This window comes from Heterocephalus glaber, unplaced genomic scaffold (assembly GCF_053883595.1).
Source record: "Heterocephalus glaber isolate CG9 unplaced genomic scaffold, H.glaber_assembly_v1.0 deba00001497, whole genome shotgun sequence".
Taxonomy (NCBI): domain Eukaryota; kingdom Metazoa; phylum Chordata; class Mammalia; order Rodentia; family Bathyergidae; genus Heterocephalus; species Heterocephalus glaber.
This window is the reverse complement of record NW_028258320.1, coordinates 28,789,135-28,802,649: the sequence shown is the minus strand read 5'-3', so window position 1 is coordinate 28,802,649 and position 13,515 is coordinate 28,789,135. Positions and strand designations below refer to the sequence as shown.

The window sequence follows — 13,515 nt, the reverse complement described above, 5'->3', positions numbered from 1 at the left end:
ACATTCTCACCCACCTTTTCCCCATCTGGCACCATGTAACTTCTGGCTCGTCCCCAAAGTCAAAATGACCGTGAAAGGTAAATGTTTTGAATCTAGTTGGGACATCAAGGCAGCCACAACAGCACAAATAAAAACACTCATGAAAGATTTTCAGAACTGCTTCAGAAAATGGCCAGAGTGATGGGATAAATGTTTGAAGCAAAAGGGAGTATTCTGAGGAGGACTAATGGCAATGTGTCTTTTATTGTAATACAATTTTTAAATTGAAATATTTACCATATTTTTCAGCCATGCCTCATGATAGTACATTTCTTTTGCTTCTTTTTCTACTACTTTTCCTCTTCCTGTATGAGGTAACTATTGACAAAGCTGGCTACAGATCTGCGTCCTATCTTTCTTATGTAACTTGCATGACCCTTGGCAAATTAGTTAAGCCCTATGAACCTCAAGCTCTGTGTGTGTAAAATAGGGAAGATAACAGCTACTTCAAAGTGTTGCTATGAGGAACAAACCAGATAATATATCTAATGCACTCCACACAGATGTCTGGTACATAATGTGCCAAGAAGCTATGTATTATTATTATTATTATTATTATTATTGTTTTGGTACCGGGGATCGAACTCCGGTCCTTGCACTTGCACAGCAGGCGGCAAAACCACTAAGCTAAATTCCTGGCCCGAAGCTATGTATTATCATTATTATGATGATTATTATTTCTCTCAATTGCTGTTCTTCCCAATGCTCACTTCTCAGTTTCTTCACTATACAATCTTTCTACCCTCCATCCAGTATTTTTCAAGTACTATCTATCTCTCTCAAGATGGAACCTCTATCTCACTTCCTATCAAAGCATCAATCAATAATCAGAATGGCAATAACAGTGATTAAATATTCACTGTAATGTCTAGTCCTATATTAGACAAGATGACCTCTGAGGTAAATTGAGCTCAGAGAGAAAGGCTCTTAGGCATCTGGACCTACGAAGTTTGAGTCCTAAACAATCCACAGCAAAATCTCCAAAGACAAAGATACATTTGCATTTGTCACATGATAGTCTTGTTGTCCTTTCCCCTAACCCACCCCACAGTCCTGCAGATGTAACTCAGGGCATCACACATGCTAAGCAAATGCTATATAACACTGAGCTATATCCCAGCCCCTTTTGCTTTTTATTTAGAGACAAGCCTACTAAGTTGCCCCAGCTGGCTTCAAAGTTAGGATCCTCCTGCCTCAGATTCTTAATAGCTGGGATTACAGGCATGCACCACCATTCCTGGCTATATTTATTTTTCTTTTAAGAAATGTATGTTCAGATCACTTGCCTATTTCTGATTGGATTACTAGTTCTTTGATGTTAAGGTTTTTAAAATTTCTTATATGTCCTGGATATTAATCTTTTGTTAGATGAATAGCTAGCAAAGATTTGCTCCCATTCCTTAGGTTGTCTCTTCACTCTGTTGCTTCTTTCCTTTGTTGTGGCCAAGCTTTTTAATATGATATCTCATCTGTCAACTTTTGCTTTTGTTTCCTAAGCTATTGGAGTCTGATTCAGGAAATCATTATCTGTGACAATATATTGAAGTGTTTCACCTATGTTTTCTTCTAGCCATTTCAAATTTTCAGGTCTTAAGTTAAGATCTTTCATCAATTTTTAGTTGCTTTTTGAGTTGGGAGAGAGATAGGGATCTAGTTTCAATCTTTTGTATGTGGCCTGTTTTCCCACCATCATTTGTATGCTATCTTTTCTTCAATTTGTTTTTGGCTCCTTTCTTGAGAATTGGTTGGCCATAGATTCATAGGTTTATTTCTGGGTCCTCTGCTCCATTGGTATATATGCCTGTTTTATGCCAATATCATTTTGGCTTCTTTTTAAAAGTAATAGTTTGTTATATGTTCTATGCTAGGTTTGTGTTGCTGTGTGTGTTTCTAACTATTCAAAAAGTTTATAGTTTTGCTTTAGTTACCTTTACTATGAACTATACTCTTCCATGTTTAGATAATATCTGGCTACTATATATTAAGAAATTATGACATGAGATATTTTCACTTTCTTATCCTGGTCTTTCATCTCTGCCACCAACCTAAAGGGATATCTGAGAGAAGCAAGTTCCATGCAGCAGGTATGGAAAGTTGAAAGGGCTGCAGTGGCTTATGCTTAGTTTGCTTATGTGTTTGAGGAAGAGCAAGGAGGCCACTGGGGCAGAAGCAGGGTGATGAAGGAAGTAGAAGAGGATGGGATCAAAATGGCCATTAGGGCAGTGTTGACCATGGTCTGTGAGATGAAACACTCCTCAGGTGTTTGAGCGGGAGCCTGAACTCTGATTTCCATGCAAACTAGGCCTCTGAGCAGAGACTAAATCAGTAGAAACACGAAACACAGAAGCAAGGAAATCATTAGGAGACTTGCAGTGATCCAAATGAAGCAAATGACAGTGGCTCCTTGGATGGAGTGGTAGAGAACTGGTCAGATACAGGATATATTTTAAAGCATAATGTAGTAAATCAACAGATTTGCTATGAATTGGATGTAGTCTGTGAGAGAAAGAGAAAGAATTACTGTAAGGCTTTTGACCTGAGCACTTACTGGGATGTTTTCCAAATCACTGTAAGATGATAGCAAACCTATTATTAAACCCAAATTAGCAAACCAGATAGTTAAACCTATTGTTAAACTATAAAAATAATCTAAATGGTGTGATAAGTAGAGCATAAATTTTTTTAAAACCTATGAGAGAGAAACTTAGAACCTTAATTCAAATCAGAATTTAACATAGAATGGTATTTCAAATCATCAATAAATGGATAAAGAATTCAAAGTATTATACTGAAACACTTTTCCAGTTGGCTGAAAAATAAAATGTTAGGTATCTACCATTGCTTGACATCTGACAACAAAACAAATTCCAAATTTATCCCTCTCCCAAAAAAATATAAAAACAGAGAGAAACTATAAAGTTACAGAAGACAGAAGAATATTTTTTAACCCTTAGTGAAAGAATTTATAACTTGTGAAAACTTCATTTTAAAAAACAAAGTTTGCATGACAAACACAAAATAAACAACGTCAAAACATGAACAAGAAACTGGGTCAGGGCTAATGTGTGTGTTGTTGCTAGTATCACCAACATAGACAATCTTATTTTCCAACACACTGGTATTGATAACAACTTTTATTTTTAAGAATAACAAGATTAAGAAAAACAGCCAGCTGTAATGGTGCACACCTGTGATCCAGGCACTTGGGAGGCTGAGGCAGGAGCACTGCAAGTTTGAGTCTCACCAAGGCAACTTAGCAAATCCTTGTCTCAAAAAAAAAAAATGAGGCCAGGTATGACCTGTCATCCCAGCACTCAGGAGGGTTCTATTGAGTTTGAGGCCAACTTGGGCTATATCACCAATCCAAGGGAGCCTGAACTACATAGTGAGACCTTGTCTCAAAAATTAATAATAATAGGGCCAGGGATTTAGCTCAGTGGTTCCGCTGCCTGCCTCACAAGTGCAAGGTCCAGAGTTCAATCCCTGGTACCAAAAAAACAAAAAGCAAAAAAAACCACCAATAACAGTAATAATATAATAATGATAAATGGAAAGGGCTGGGGACATAATTTAGTGCAAGGGCACTGGGTTTAATCTCCAGTACTACAGAAGAAAGAAAGAAAGAAAGAAAGAAAGAAAGAAAGAAAGAAAGAAAGAAAGAAAGAAAGAAAGAAAGAAAGAAAAAGAAAGAACCTTATGGAAATTCAGGAATTGGGTGTGACTTTAAGCATGAAGAGGAGTGTGGCACTATAAGAAAAGGTCCATTCAACATCTAGGTAGGGAGCTGGACACCCACCACCAAACCTGTCAGCTCACCTTGGCATGTGGCTACTCTTCTCCTTATCCTCTGAAATACCACATAAGGTTTATGGTGGGAAGAGCTTGTTGTGGTGTAGGCTAAACTCCAAGATTCTAAACATGACAGTGGATTGTATTAAAAATACCTGTAGATGGGCTAAATTTAAATTTATATATTAAATGGTGAGACTTGCAGCCTCTTTTCCTAGTAGATTGCTTATAACTCCTTCCCCACTCCAATCCAATAGAATAGCCAAGAAAAGCTGGCGTTTGTAACACAAACTAATAACCCTAAGGTACTATCTATCCGATCCTCTTAAATGTGAATTGATAGCCAGCCATCACCAGGCCCATGAGGTAAAGCCTCTTAAGTGGAAACCAACAGCAAACACACAACAGAGAAAAGAATTTTGGAGCTATTAGGTGCATAAAAGTGCCAAGTTGGAGGGCTGAAGATATACGTCAGTGGTGGAGCATGTGCTTAGTACATCAGATCCCCTAAATTCAATTTCAGCACCAAAAGGACACAAATAAAACAAAGGATTCCTCGCTTTCCTGGAGACAGCTGGTGACATCAGGCCCAGGTGGCGCCGCCGGTCCCGGCAGCGGCCAAGGAGGGGAGACTGGCGGCACCACAGAGGCTCCCGAGGAGCAATGTGACCTATTCTGGTCGGTCCTCCTGCTTGAGGCCTAGTTGGTATGTGCAGAGAGGAAGACACAGCGAGGAGGAAATCCTTTCTGGAGGAGGGTGGGGGAAAAGAGCAACAAGGTCTTATGTTTTACGTTTTTTCAAAACCCTGCATTTTGATGGTCGTTGCAGTGTTAACTAATCCAAAAGTTGTTTTTTTATTGAGAAGAGAGGAGGTGGATTTTTGTTTTACTTTTTTGATTCCAACCTTTTCTCCCAGTGACAAAGCATGACTCATGGACACCAGAGAATAAGGTGGACCTCAGGAATCCTGAAAAGACTGAGAAGCTTCCGTCTTCCTCAGGAGGGAAGAATGGGTTATTTTCAGCCCTCTCTGAAACCTGAAACAGAAAAAAAACATGAGTTGCGTTCCGCGGAAAGGAGACGAGACCACATCTGAATCCTTGGAGCTGCCCCAGGCGGCACCCCCACAAATCTACCAAGAGAAACAGCGCAGGGATCTTTGTGCCCTTCACACCCTCAATAACGTCTTCCAGGACGGCAACGCCTTTACGAAGGTAACGCTGGAAGAGATTTTCCAGAGGTTGTCTCCAAACACCATGGTGACGCCACACAAGAGCATACTGGGAAAAGGGAACTTTGACGTGAACGTCATTGTGGCACCACTTCAGACCAAAGGCTATGAAGCTGTTTGCTGGGACAAGTGCAGGGATGTTGGTGTCACTGCTCTCACTAACGTCATGGGCTTCATCATGAATCTGCCCTCCAACCTATGCTGGCGACCACTCAAGCTGCTCCTCAAAAGGCAACACTGGATCTGCGTCCGAGAGGTAGGGGGCGCCTACTACAACCTTGACTCCAAACTCAAGATGCTTGAGTGGATTGGAGGCGAGAGCAAGCTTAGGAAATTTCCACAACATCGTTTGTGAGGAAAGAACTGTGAACTCCTGCTGGTGGAAGAGGTGGAAAGCTATCAGAGCTGGAGGGCTGATGTGCAGCAGTTCTGCCAAGCTGCTCCTTGCCCCACCCTCCAGGCCTCTGTGATGTGCTCTGTCCTCTGCACTGGCCCTGCCCTGGCCACTTACCCAAACATCTCATTGGCTTTCTGCTTCCAATCTGCCAGTGCAGTAGGACAGGTGTGTGGCCTGTCGCAAGAACCACCTGTTGTCTGTGCCTGGGGAAGGAAGGGAGGGTCCCGAGCACTGAGAGCCTGGTGTAAGGAGCCTTTGCTTCCATTCAGAGAGAAGGCAAGGTGGGTCCCAGCTGTTTGCCCCTTTGTCCGAGGACCTGACACAGGTTCTGCTGGAGTCATCCTTGCTGCTCCAGTCTCACCAGAGATGCTGCCCCCACTTTCCTCTGGCCCCATTGGGTCTGAAGACACAGTACCGGCAAAACCCAGTGACTGCCTCTAAGGACCCAGACCATAAGGGTCTCTCAGGAAATGTCTCCCAGACCTCAGCAGTACCACATGCTGGGCCAACTGCAGCTCTTAACACCACCCCACTCCACTTTTACAGGTGGTTTATGGCCAGCCTTGAGCTTTATAATGAAAAGTTATCTAATATTCCAAGCTAGGTGGCTAAATTGCACAAAATTCTAGCAAGATGGGGCGAATACATAGCTAAGAGAATGTGGTGAAAGCCAAACTGTGACAGGTGTGGGGTGGCTTTCCTTCACTCCAGTTTTGTCCCTGCCATTTCACGACATTGATTTAGGAGGCAAAAGTCAAGGAAAATGGGCAGTTTTCGTACTTTGTTTGCTTTGGCAAAATCAGAAAATGATATCTACCTTTGATAACAAATTCCACTAGCTTGGGACAGAAGTAGGTGAGGGAAGTAATGTGAAAATACACTTCTCAGAGTTAAGGAGCAGATAGAATTGGCAGAAGTCCTGGGCTCCAGGGCTGAGTCACTGTAGTGACAAGCAGCAGAGCCCTCAAGCTGGGTGGTTATGTGCATTGTTATAGGACCTGCATTTGTCATCTCCCTGTAGTTTCCTTTACAAATCACTAGATTGGGGCCGGGGATTTAGCTCAGTGGTTCTGGCGCCTGCCTCATAAGCACAGGGTCCCGAGTTCGATCCCCAATACCAAAAAACAAACAAACAAACAAAAAACCAATCAACAGATTGACCCACTCCCTACCCCTTGAAATAGTTATAAGCCACATTTCTCCTGTAACTTTGATAAAAGATGAGAGGAAGTAAGTTATCATACCATACATGTCACCAAAGTGGATGTGGTTACCTTAGGACAGGTGGGCAGGCAGGGGTGACCCAGCCAGCCCTTCCAGATCCATGTTCTCGGCAGGTCTGAGGGCTGCCCCCATAATCAGACTTCTCTCCAGCAGCAGAGCCAGCCTAGGGCTTGCATGTTGATCCTCAGCAAGCTTCACTGGGGAAGCCAAGGTTTGCTCCCCACTGTGACTGGAGTGCATGTTTACATCAGCACTTTTTCTGCACATGTATCTTCAACTCAACAAGACCGTTTTTTATGCCGAGTTACAACAGGCCCCAAGTGGCAACTGTATTATGCCCGCTCAGCAACTGGCTGTGGTCTCTTCTGTACCATTTTCTACACAAGATCTGCTTGGCACCACAAGAAGCTCTTTACCCCTGCACAATGACATTCCAACCACACCTCTGGGAAGTTACAGTCAACCTTGCTGATTGTGACAAGCAGGACCCTGGGTCTATTGGCACTGTCGGTGATAGTAAGCCATTTCCTGGGAGGAGGAAACTCTTCTCCACAGATCTACACAGGCCTGTGCAAACAGCACTTCAGAGGAGTCCCATGCACATGAAGTCCACGGGCCAGTGGAATAAGCAAAGACGCTTCAACATTTCAGGGCTGGTTTTTCTGATCATATCCAATTCTGGTGCTTAGGAATGGGGACCCATACTGATGCTCAAGGGCAGAAAGCCCAGTCCTTAAGGAAGGGAATAGGCCTGACCCTGAATCCCGAGTAAGGAGCAACCCTAAGCTTTGTTTTTCTTGCTTTTTTTCCTTTTTGTTGTTGTTGGCCTTTTGTACATCTACAAAAGATGCATTTTGTTTAACCAAATATTAAAAATAGAAAGCTCCATAAGAAAAAAACAAAACAAAATCCTCCAAAACAAATGTCACACAAGAAAAGAAAAACTGATTAAAATAATTAAATCATGTATGTGTTTATTGGTGTTGTCATGAAGTTGTTTTTTTTTAATGAGGTTTTTAAAACTTCTTGATTTTACCAAAACTGAGTAGATGGGAAAGGACAGCTATTTTTTTTTTTTCCTTCAGAACATTGTTGTGTTGTTTGACTATTAAAACTATGTACAAACAAGTCCCTGGAAGTTCTAGTCAATGTGCTGGTGAGGGTGTGCATATGGAGAGATGGGGTAGAGAAGAGACAAAAACATTTTTTAAAAGAGACAAAAAAATTGAAAAGGGTAGACACTCTTCTAAGTAGTCTATCACATCATAATTTCCAATATTAGCCATGACCTTATAATTATTATTAACTTTGAAGTGTACATAGTACCCTTCAGACTGTTTGAAAATGTTGGAACCCCTTAGAAGGGGTTGGGTTCATACAAAGTTGCTGAATACAAGATCATGACACTTTATCAGTCAGCTTTCAATCACTGTGATAAAGTACCTGAGATAATGATTCTGTTAGTTTTCCATCGTTGTGATAAAATATCTATGATAATCAACTTTTATAAAAGAAAGGCTTATTTTGGCTTATTGTTGCACAGGTTCAGTCCATGGTCCCTTGGCCCTATTGCTTTGGGCCTGTGCTGGTGTGGCACAACACTTACATGTTTTTAGTGGGAATATAAACTAGTACAACCAATATTGAGATTCCTCAAAAAAACTGAAAATAGAAATTCCATTCAACTCAGATGCTCCCTTTCTTCCAGGTATTTCCCACTGTACCTCGGTTCATGAACTTAATTCTTTCCACAGTTCTGGTCACAGAATTTGTTCCATATTCCATATTCATATGCTTGTAATTTGGTTGCAAACAGAATCATGGATGAATTCTGTGACTAGAATCATGGAATGAGTTAAGTTTGTGAACTGAGGTACCACTATATCTTCCTGAAAGAGTTAAGACATCATATTACATGCATACCCATGTTTATAGCATCTCAACTCATAATAGGTAAATCTTGCAAGTGACCTTTATGTCCATCAAGAGATGAATGGAAAAAGAAAATTGGATTTAGCTCAGTGGTTCCACTGCCTGCCTCACAAGTGCAAGGTTCTGAGTTTTATCCCCAGTACTGAAAAAAAAAAAGGAAATTGGATATATATACACAATGGAGTACTGCTTTCCCATGAAGAAGGATGTACTTGAGTTGTTTGTAGGAAAATGGATGTACCTTGAGACTATAATGCCAAGTGAAATAAATCAGACACAGAAAGGTAAATAACACCTGGTTTCTCTTCCAAGAGAAACCCAAAGTATAAAAAATTTAAAGAGCACAATAAAAGATACATTATAGGGAACAGGGGTGTACGCCTTTTGCAAGTAAAAAGGAGATCTAGGTAGGGAGAAGAAGGGAGGGGAGGTGAAGAGGAAATAAAAAGGATAAAGATGAGATATGTACACATACCAATTCCCCACAATGAATGTATTCACTGTGTATCACAAATATGTACTAATAAAAATTAAAAATTAATGTTTTCCTATTGAGTTTTTTGTAGTTTTTAATATATTCTGAATATCAACCCCTTGTCTGATACAAATATTTTTTCCCTTTCTATAGCTAGTTTCTTCATTCTTATGGTTATTTTATCGGCTGTTCAGAAGCTTCCTAATTTGCAGTAATTCCATATTCCTGTTCTTTGCTATTGTTTCCTGTGCTTTTGGGGGGAGTCTCATCCAAAAATTCCTTGTCCATTCTAATATTATGAGGTGTTTCTCCTGTTTTCTTCTGGTAGTTTCATATTTCCAGGTCTTATTTTAAAATCCTTAACCCATTTTGAATTGAGTTTTGTAACTGGTGAGAGATGTGTATCTAGTTTTATTCTGGTTTTGGTACCCAGTTTTTCTAATACCATCTATTAAAAAGACTATCCTTTCTCCAGTGTGTATTCTTAGCACCTTTGTAAAAAAAAAATCAGTTAGTTGGCAGTAGGTACATGGGTATAGCTCTAGGCTTTCTATTCTGTTCCATTGATAGACATGTCTGTCTTTATTTTTTTAATGCAAAAACCACATACTTATTAAACATGATTAACTTAAAAACACCAAGCCATTTTGTTTTAAAGTGCTGCTCATCCAAAACCTTAGACAAAACCATCACCCCAAAGTAAATTTTTTAAAAAGAAGATTACAAGGAAAACACTGGCAATAGAGATGGACAGGCACTACCAAAAAATGTTATTTGCTCTTTAACTAAATAATGTCATTTTCAAGTGATATGTAACAGTTACCTTGACAGAATGCCTTCTTTGTAGAAATATTCATAAATAAAAAATTGTCTCTAGATATTCTAAAGAACTGCAAACGATACCTTACAACAGCAGCTTAATGTCTATTTTTAGGAAAATAAAACCACTAAAATCCTCTTCCATTGAAAGTCACTTATTTCTCTGGTTTGAGTGAGCAAGATCACTACAAGATTAACCTCTTTTGTAGAACAATGTAAATAATAGTGCATACACATCTTAAATTTGGTAGGTAACAAAAGTTAGAACACAATCATCTTTTGATGCAACAAGATAATAAATAAATAAATAATGAAATACTGGAACTTTAACCTAACATTTGGTATCGACAAATCAGTAGTGTTGACTTCATATATGAAGGACCGCAGAATCTGTTTGGAAAAATGCTCAATTTGGGCTAAAGATATTTAGAATATTAAGTTTTTCTTTTTTGCTTAAAGGAACAATACAATCACCATCAAGCTGCTATCATAACTAACTTAAAGCTGGGGTAAAGTGACCTTTTGGTCCATGGCACAAGTTACATATATCACACTTCTGTCAATCTGAAACCTTGTAAGATTTCATGTTTATAAACTATAATACACACTGACCAAGCTATCAGTCCCTCACAGTTTTTTAGAAAAATATCTACATTTGTCTTTATGGATGTCAAAATGTTACACCATAATTTGTTTAAAAAAAAAAATCCACATTCGTACTGTGAAGTTATTAGAAAATACTCTTGCAAATAAACTATATAAAGATAAAATACACTTCAAAAGTATGTGGGTTGTTGTTTGTTTGTCTGATTTACAATGTTCTGTAAAGTGCAAGAAATCCTAAGTATAAGGGAAAAACTACCCCATATAACAAGTTTAATTACAGCAGCTGTTGCATCACAATACTTAGAGGAAGTTGGACACTTCCATTTCCTCAGGAAAAGAAGGATGGAAGGGGATCTTCCAATTCAGATTTCTTTTTGGCCATAAGTCTGCTTTCTTCAGGAATGGTTGCTGATGTCAAGTGTATTTCTTGAACAGTGAACAGGTCTGTCTGGGTCTTCAAGGGGAGTATCATTACAAGAGTCTGTATCTGAGTAGGTTTTTCGGCGTTGCTGGGAGAGTCACTGAAGTGGTTCTCTTATAGAGTAGCTGCTCCTTTCTAAACTGCTAGAACCATGGTGACTGACAGAACGTTTCATCATTTGAACAGGAGAAGGTGATACAGGAGAAACCAAAGGATCCGGATGGGGCAGTTGAAACATCTCAGGCTTAAACTTGGCATTTGCTATCTTCACACATTCCTCAAGCGTCGTGATGAATGTGTTACATGTGGCACTGAGCAGGGAAGAGGATTCATTCATGTTCTCTACACTGGGAGATGAATGACCCTCATCATGGTGAACAAATTCCTAGATTGTATGAACCTGCTGCATTAGGAGGTCACAGTAGAGGCGAAGTTCAGACATTTTGGTTTTCAGAGATTCACTGGTTTCACTTATTTCTTTTTCTTTTTTAGTCCTAGCATCAGTCAAACATGCTTTTGAGCTCCCCAGAGCAACCAGCGACCTCTGTCTTTCAGCTGCATTTACTGCCTTCATGTAGAAATGCTGCTCTCCTGGAATGATTAATTCCATTTTTGTGTTGTCTGCTGAATGAACTTTAATTTCACAGACTGCCATCTTTATACTTCCTTTGCTCCCTTTGCAAACATCATCTTGGGATTCCATTATCTAAAACAAACCAGGGAGGCTGCCAACCTGTCAGATAGTTGGTCCACTTCTACAGAACCCCTTCCATGTTTTAGAGCCCTGTCCCGGCGCCGGCGCGTGGAAGGGGTCACGGTGGGCACGGTGCCTGGGCCGCCCCTCCCCGCACGCCTGGCCCCCTCCACGGCCCCGCCGGGCTTAGCCGCCCTCAGCCCTATCGCCACGGCCGACGATGCTGGGACCTGGAGGCCCTCAGAGCCCCGGATGGCGGGTGCTGCACGCAGCTCTGGAGCAGCGAGGCGCACGCTCGCGCATCCCCGGGCGGCCTCAGATGTCTGTTTTTATTTTTCACTTTTTTTTTAGTTCTTTTATTGGTACATTTTAGGTATACAATTCGTTTACATTTATCATTGGGTGTTTGTACCTATACATGATATATCTTGGTTCTTATTTTTTCCCCATTACCTATGCGCCTTCACCCCCTCCGCCCTTCCTTATTTACATAGATTTCATTTCCATTTTTTTTTCTTTTCTCATAGTTTTTCCTTTCCCTCTTTTCCTTTCCCCTTCCCCTCCATATACTTCACAGAACTAGAGAAAACAATCCAAAAATTCATTTGGAACCAGAAGAGACCTAGAATAGCTAAAGCAATTCTAAGCAACAGAGACATGGCTGGAGGTATCACAATCCCCAATTTGAAACTATACTACAAAGCTACTGTGATAAAATCAGCATGGTACTGGCAAAGGAACAGACCCGAGGATCAGTGGAATAGATTAGAAGAGGCAGAAACAACTCCAGACATGCTCAGCCACCTCATCTTTGACAAAGAAGCCAACCACCATCATTGGACGAAAGATAGCCTATTTAATAAATGGTATCAGAAAACTGGATTTCAACCTGCCAAAGATTAAAACTAGACCCATACCTATCACCATGCACTAAACTAAGATTGAAGTGGATTAAAGAGTTAAATATTAAGACAGAAACACCAAACTTGCTGGAAGATAAGTTAGGTAGAACTCTTGAAGACATTGGCATAGGAAAAGACTTCATGAACAAAACCTCAGCATCATAGGAACTAGCAGAAAGAATCAACAACTGGGATCTCATCTTATTAGAAAGCTTCTGCACTGCAAAAGAGACCACCAACAGAGCTAACAGACAACCTACAATATGGGAAAAAATTTTTAGCAGCTGTACCTCAGACAAAGGACTACTATCTAGAATATATAAAGAATTGAAAAAAACCAGACCCCCCAAATTCAAAGACCCAATTCAAAAATGGGCATCTAAAATGAACAGACATTTCTCAAACAAAGAAGTAAAAACAGCAAATAAATACATGAAAAAATGTTCAACATCACTAGTCATTCAAGAGATGCAGATGAAAACAACCCTGAGATTCCACCTCACCCCAGAAAGAATGGCTGCTATCAAGAAATCAGCCAATAACAAATGCTGATGGGGGTGTGGAGAGAAAGGAACCCTTCTCCACTGTTGATGGGAGTATAGACTGGTGCAACCACTGTGGAAATCAATATGGAGATACCTCAGAGAACTAGGACTAGAGGTCCCATTTGACCCAGCTATTCCCCTGCTGGGGATCTTCCCCAAAGAATTAAAAGAATCATACCGCAGTGATATATGTGCACCCATGTTCATAGCGGCACAGTTTGCAATAGCTAAAGCTTGGAAGCAGCCCAAGTGCCCATCAACTGGAAACTGGATAAAGAAGATTTTTTTTTATATATAAAATGGAGTAATACTCAGCCATAAAGAATGAAAAACTAGAGTCATCTATAGCTAAATGGATGCATATCAAGGCCATACTCTTAAGTGAAATAAATAGGACACACATGTGTAAATACCAAATAGTTTCTGTAGTGTGAGAAACT

At 40.3% G+C, this 13,515-nt stretch overlaps 2 pseudogenes; one reads left to right on the top strand and one right to left on the bottom strand.

The window, feature by feature from the left end:
• Positions 1 to 909: 909 nt before the first annotated feature.
• LOC110344595 (josephin-1 pseudogene) lies at positions 910 to 10,747 on the top strand (annotated as a pseudogene).
• A 47-nt stretch (positions 10,748 to 10,794) lies between these two features.
• On the bottom strand, positions 10,795 to 11,707 carry LOC101722611 (pleckstrin homology domain-containing family A member 3 pseudogene; annotated as a pseudogene).
• Positions 11,708 to 13,515: the final 1,808 nt, after the last annotated feature.